The sequence below is a fragment of the Perognathus longimembris genome, chromosome 10 (assembly GCF_023159225.1).
Source record: "Perognathus longimembris pacificus isolate PPM17 chromosome 10, ASM2315922v1, whole genome shotgun sequence".
Lineage (NCBI taxonomy): Eukaryota > Metazoa > Chordata > Mammalia > Rodentia > Heteromyidae > Perognathus > Perognathus longimembris.
Window position 1 is genome coordinate 42,682,628 of NC_063170.1, and position 7,587 is coordinate 42,690,214.

A 7,587-nucleotide genomic window follows, 5' to 3' on the forward strand; every position below is an offset into this window, starting at 1 on the left:
GACACAGGGTAAAAAAAGACAAACAACTACTCTTTCAGATATTTTGATTTATGTTTTTAATTATATTTTTTCTTCTGGGGTTACTTTTGCATGTTTATACAAAAGTAGCTATATAAAATATTTAATTTAGATTAAAACATTACAGAAGCAAGAAGTAGAATAATTGATACATTTCATCACACATACACAACATTGATTTAGATGTATTTAGAATTTGAGAATTAATACTTGAACAGCAGAATTGTTTTGAGGGTCTATATCCAAACCACCCAACCTACAGCCAATTCTGCTCACACACCAAAACTAATAGTGAACAACAGTATATTTTAATTGTTGTTCTTTAAATGCCAATCATCAGTAAATCAAAATACAATTGTATTTTTGGAAACCAAAGATAAGAGGATTTGGCCAGAACTTGGGTGCTCAAACAAATGCCTATCTGATTCACAGAAATTGCGTTCATTATCTTTAGGAGCCATTGATCTAAAAGAAGGAAGTTTCTGTCACTTAAATAAGAACTTGGAAAAAATTACTTATTTCAGAAATAATAACTCCATTTCTTTTAGTATGAATTCCAGGATGCTGGAATCATACATTAGAGGTTCACAAATACCCAGAATTTCAATAACTTGGCCTATGCAAATGCCATAGAGAAGTATCTACATATTGCATCATCTTGGATTCTTGAATTGCTCTTATTTGGTTATTTTATTTTTCAGAACAAAAAAGCTACACATGCTTTGACTTCCATCTCCCACTTGAGCTTCTAGAGATGTTCCTGAGTCTCACCCACCACAATCACCTGGGCCTCACTGATATTCCTTACACAAAATGGAAGCCTCATTGTTAAATTCTTCACATTGAGTCCTCCCTCTGCCCCAAATGCAATTCTCCCAGTATCTCCTTCTCCTTCAACTCATTGCTTACTTTGCTTTCTTATGAAGGTCTTCCCTGAACAATCTATTTAAAATTGTAACATGACTCTACCCTTCACATCCTCAACTTTTTTCCCCTGTCCTAACCATCTATGTACTCTAGTCATTGATTCTGCCAGTTTCATTTTCTGCTTTCTGAAGCTTGTATTCTACTAGGGATTTTTATTTTCTCTTAGTATCTCCCATACTATTTTCCCCTCACTTCTCTTCGTGCTTGACATTTGTTAGTTATATTATTATCACTGTCTAAAAATATGTGTATTTTATGTAGCCACTTTGCTTAGTGTCCCAGGGTCGTAGTGGAATATGTGCTCTCTGATGTCCATGGCCTTGTTTTTTTCCTTGTTACATCTCTATGCATAAAGGAATGCAAAGGTACAATGGATGATATTCAGGATTTATTGATTAGCTATGCGGGTGAATTTGAGGCCAGCACTTTCACACAGTTCAGTGCGATATCTGGTACACTTGAACTGTGGATTAGCATTGAGAGAACTTTTACTTCTGTGTGAAATCTAGATTTGGCTTTTAAATGGCTCATTCTATTTAATTCATTATATTATTACTATTGATTATTAGACCTTTCAACATGAGTCTGTGAACATATAAAAGTAGCAATAGAATTAAGATAAAGAACACAATTTAGCACTTTTGATGAATACAAAGTTTTTGCACAGACACATTATCAAGCACCATGGAACTGGAGACTATTGGATTCACTTCAGATTTACTTCAGTAAATAGCCTCCAAAGTAGAAGATGTATAAATAGGTCATGGTAAGGATTAGTACGCAGAAAGTAATGCATATAAAAAAATACTTGTCTTAAAACCTCCTTGGATTTTGGCTTATCAACAGTAGCTGTATTGTTCAATTATTTACGCAATTAGCTGACAGTAAATCAAAAGAACTTAAAGCCAAACTTTCTACCAAAAGAAATAGGCAGTATAGCATTTTTATAAGACTATGCTTTTGCTTGTGACTATTTGAAGTATTTTAGAGAACTATAAGTAACACTGAATAAGTAAACCTGAAAGCAATGCGCAGTGTCTCTTTGGGGACTTCTACTTCAAGTTAGTTTTTCCCATATATATATATATATATATTTTTTTTTATAGAAAGAAAGTTCTTTCCAGAGCATTAAAATTGTCTAGGCAGCGAATAGGAAAAAATTGCACATTAGATACAAAGTCCATTGTGAATCATTGAATAAAGAGATTTAGGTAACCCACAAGGGACTCTATTTTGAAGATAAGGAGAACATCAAGAATAGAACATGCAGCAAGACAGCAGAAAGGCAAAAGAAATAGCACCAACACAAAAATATAGCAAACAATTCCAAGCCCAGTGCCAGCTTTCAATGAGGGAGAGGGAAAGCTGAAGACATCACGACAAAGTAAAACAGAAGGCCCTGGTGACAGACAACAAATCCTAACTGCAAGGGAAATCCATACCTGCAGGAAGATGGAGATTGGTGAGACACTAACTGCTCTGGTATGGAAATTGTTTCACCTTCTGCTTGCTAGGCAGGGACTTCACCATAGGAAACGTATTTCTAAAACTTACCAGAGTCTGCTTTGGTTCTGGGTTTTATCATCTGCTTACTTTAGCCTAGTCATTATGCCATTAAAACTTGTCATTAGAAGAAAATGTGACTAATTTTTTTTTAGTTCAAGTTTTGTACATCTTAAATTTTATAGTAAGATCCTCAGTGCAGTATATAAAATACTGATTATAGCATCTACATAAAATTTAAAGTTTTTATATATTTACCCCTGCCATATTTGGTTCTTTTTTTAAAATAAAGAATAATATTCAAAAGTTATAAATAAAAATTACCACAAAAATATTTTTTCTTTTATTTTTTTAACTTAGCTTCATAGAAACTAATCAGCTGCTATAATTACACATATTTGATCTCAGTATGTGACTTCTCATTACATAATAATTTATAAACTCAGTTTCTCTACCTGAAGTTACCATTATTTTTGTTATTAAGTCTTTTGTCATGAAAACAATTCAAAAGCTATTTTGTAATAAATTTAATTATTTAATTAACAGCAGGAGTATGTCATACCTTACAAATTTCAAATAACTTATACTAATATATATACTAGGCACCTGCCACAAACACTTCCCTAACTAATTTTGAAGTAGAGCATAGTTTCTATACAGCTTTAAATATTGTGGATGTACTATTTTGTTGTCTTCGATAAGAAGCTAAAACTTCAGTCAAATTGCAATTCATTATTCAGTAGCTACTTATCCATTTAATGGATTATCCAAATAATAGATTATCCAAGTTCTCTGCTTCTCCTGCCATTAATTCAAGGCTCATTAGCTCTCATTTCATTGAGTAAATGAAGAGGGAATGAGAAGATAAAGCTCAAGATAGGCTAGGGACATTTTGGTGTAGAAAGAAGTAAAAATGCCATGAAGGGATCAAAGGACAGAGCAGTTCCTACACAAGAGAAATTTGAGACTGCTATTTTATGGTGTAAATTAAAGGAAACCTACCTAAGTATCAGTTCAGTGACTCAATACAGGAGTTTTCTATTCCTGCCTGGACAATTTTCCACAAACACAGTGACTTGAACAACACAGATTTCTCATCTTTGAGGTCTGTAGGTGAGAGTGGGACACAGGACTCACGGAAATGCAATCAAGGTATGCGTGAGACCGCTTTTCTTCCAAGAACCCTTTGGGGAGAATCTTTCCTGTTCTAGTTTCTAGATTTTCCCCATTTTCCTTGATCCTTCACCTCCTTCGGTCTTCAAAACCAGGAACATATCTGTGAAGCTACTTTAATCAACATGTCTGCCTGTCCCCACAGCTGGGATCTCCACTGTGAAGGAATTGTGTATTAAAAATTCTATTCCCTGATAATTTATGGTTGTTTTCCTAACTGCATCCAAAAAGCTCCCCTTTTCCACATAAGGTAATATATTCAGGGATCTCAGATGTGGGGCTTATAGCATGGATATCTTTGGAGGATGTTTATTCTGACTATCAGATTCAGTGAATCCCAAATTTACATATTACACTTAATGTTGTTTTGTAGATAAGACAATCAATAACACTATTAACCCAAAAGTAATGACTTCTGTTTAGGAATGGTTACTATTTTCAGATATAAAGAGTATTATTATGAACAATTCTCACATAGTCTTGTGAAGTAGCATTATTATTTTCACTAGTTTCAAGATTAGAAGATGGTGAATAATAGCTTGGGTGAATTCATACAGCACAGGCCCCAGAGGTAACATTCTACTCCATGTCCTCTTGGCTCCAGAGACTACTGTTGACCCTCTGTTGTAAGTCATTAGTGACTACACACTATTGAGGAGAACGAAGAAAGTGATTTAAACAGTGGTTCTAAAATTTTAGAGTGGCATCAGAGGTTTGTTTTTTTTAATAAGTGTATATTGAGGAACCATAACTCCATAATTTCTAGGTGAAGCATGAATATCTCCATTTCACAAACAGAAGCGGAAGTTGCTGGGCTACATTCTGAGAAGGACTGAGTTAGAGAATGGGAAACCTTAACTGGGACAGGAATTTATTTTAAATGTACTTGGCATTCAAAATAGTAACCATTCCTAAACAGAAGTCATTACTGTTGGGTTAATAGTGTTATTGGTTGTCTTATCTACAAAAAACATGAACATGATGGAAAGAGGAAGGAAGGAGGGAAGGAAGGAAGGAAGGAAAAGAAATCTTGTAAGGAAAAGGGAAAAAAGAAAGAAACACAAAGGAAAAGGAAAGTGGAAGGAAAGATAAAAGGAAGGGGAGCATAGGGAAGAATGAAAGAAGGGGGAGATAAAGGGATATAAGGATGAAGGAAAAAGAAAATGAAGACTACAATGAGGAAAGAAAGAAGGGTGGGAGGATATGAAAATAGAAGAAGGTGAAATATGGGACAGAGAGAGAGTAGAGAGGGAGGAAAGGAAGAAGCAATGAGGGATTTAATAAATTGTAGGGAGAGTGGAAGAAAGTAATCAATGAGTCTAACATGAAGGAAGTGTGACAATTTGGTCTGCTCTAATTGTTTAGGTAGTGGCTAAACTGGGTCAAAAATCTCAATTCTTCACAGCACAGAAGAATTGCTGACAGCCATCACCAGTTGCTATGTGCTAGAAGTTTGGTCCTAGTGTGGCCATGCTGGTAGGTGGTAGAATCTTTAAGGGGTCAGGTCTAGTGGGAGATAATTAGGTCCCTGGAAACATCACTCTCAGCAATGATTAGCATAGTTTTTATAGGATGACTCTAATTATCACAAAAATGAGCTGTGATAAAATAGCTTAATGCTCTTCGTGCATACCTTTCTGTGCTTTGCTTGTGGCAGTTTTCATATCATTTCTCAGTCATATTATGATGTGGGCGAGAAACCCCTGTAAAGATGCTGGTCCCATGCGATTTGACTGTTCCATTCATGAGAACCAGGGGGCAAACAAACCTCTTACACATCAACAAGCATCAGATGTTTTTGTCATAGTAACAACAAGCAGACCACCACAATTGTAACCTTTCTCAAATCTGACCTTGTAATCGATTTAATCTTAAGACTCGAGTCCACGCTTATGTCAGTTTATGAGTGAAAGCTTGGCCCTCTAGGTTGGTTTGAGCAATTGCTTTGAAAAGACATCTGGACTAGTTTTGGGTGTGTGTAAAAGTAAAAACTGGTTCTATCTCCAGCATATTATTAATTTAGGCTGTGATGAAGTACATCCAATTTGAATGTGAGTGCTTTGCTATTCTCTCCCCTACACATCTCACCCCATAGAATGCCATTCGAAGACTAACTTTTCATGTGCCATTTCTCATGTTTCTTCCTAAAGCCCCTTGTGAAGGCACGTGGTAACAACTAGTGCAACTCAACATCTAGCTGGCACTAGAACAACTGAGAGAGGCAAAAGGACCTGTTCTTCATAAACTTTCCAGGATTTCACATTTTTGGACTTCGACAACAAGCTCCAAAAACAACATCTCTGCTTCATCATTGTCTAACATTGGCATCTAATTTGGAAGTCTTTTTATGGGTGTTTCTGGAATCCTTTTACTAACACCACTATGGCAATTTGGCTGTAAGATAATGAAAACAAGCCGTGTAACATTTATAAAGAAATAAATGCCATGCTTAGAATGGAGGCATAGAGCAAAAGTGAGATGAGGAACATGCAAGAGCTATAGTTCATTCACTGAATTTCTAGATGTCAGTGATGCAGAAATATGTAGCCTACAGCAAATGTAGATCAGCAAAGTCCTGGAATAGAAATAACACTCTATTTCCTGGGATGATTCGTTCAAACAGGCTATTTATCGCACATATAATTTCAAAATCACATGTATATATTCTTGTATGATTATTAATACATAAATACATTTTATGGGTTCCAAAATTATCCTGTCACTCAAAAAGGATGATGGGTATTCACTGAAATGTGTCCACAGTCAAGCTATAAATGCGCTAAGATTATCTTAGTAATGGCTTTAACATGTCTTCAACATGAGGTAACCAAAGGACAACATATGCTCCTTGATTCCAGACCTTTAATGATACTTCAAGTTCTTCAGGCCAAAGCTTCATTGGACAGGAGGAATGTGTTGATTATTACTTAAAGCCACAATGAGGGGTAAACACACAACTCTTGGCTCAACTACTGAAATCATTGCATTGTATTTCAATGGTAGCATCTGCCTAAGAGTTCTCTGGTGTCCAGGCTATTGTGGTATGCATGGAACTTATGGAGAGATCTTGACTTTACTTCTGTACCATTGAGGACGAATTTAAGTCATTGGCTTGGAGGTCAAACTCAAAGATACTAGGCAGAAATTAGGCCATAGTGTACAGGAATTTTCTAGGCTGGTGTCTTAGAGAATGTACAATCTCCAGCCTATTTATTGAACCTCAAAAAGTTACCAACTCATCTCTATTTGGGGATGTTCAAGTATATACTCCATTTCTGTGCATAGGTCTCGCTTTCTGTGTCTCTCTCTCTCTGTCTCTGTCTCTGTCTCTCATTAGTTAAATTGTCTCTTTCCATCTAGGAATAGTTCCAGCAATCTACTCTGGATATTTGTGTTAGATAGCTATGGCAAAAATATACCCTATCCACTGGCTTTCTTTGCCTTTAGGTGTTCTCTCTCTCTCTCTCTCTTTCTCTCTTTTTCTCTCCTCATGTGTGCAGGTTTCTGTAATGTATCACTGAAAAACAATAACATTTTTGAATCCTTAGAATCTAATAGCTCCCTACTGTGTACTAGCTTTATAAACAAGCAATGGGTATACCAAACAGGTTGTGTATATCATCTGCAAGCTACTCTGTGCAGATTGATAGCATTTTAAAACTACACCCTGAGCCAGAAAAATAAGCACTGGAAGATATAAGACTCAGTTACCTAAGTGAAATGAATCTAAAATAAAATTCAGTTTTATTAGCTAAGGTCTCTCAAAAACAATTCATATAATACCATATAAAACCTTTCTACCATGTCAGGGTTTCACTGTGGTCAAAGAAAACATACCAGATTTTCTAAGAACCTCTTTTGGGATTGACAGAATAGTTTATTATCAGTACAGTTTTTAGATTCTACTAATTCATTTAATCCAAACTGAGTAACTATTGAAGATTCAAGTGTGAAGACAGCTGACAT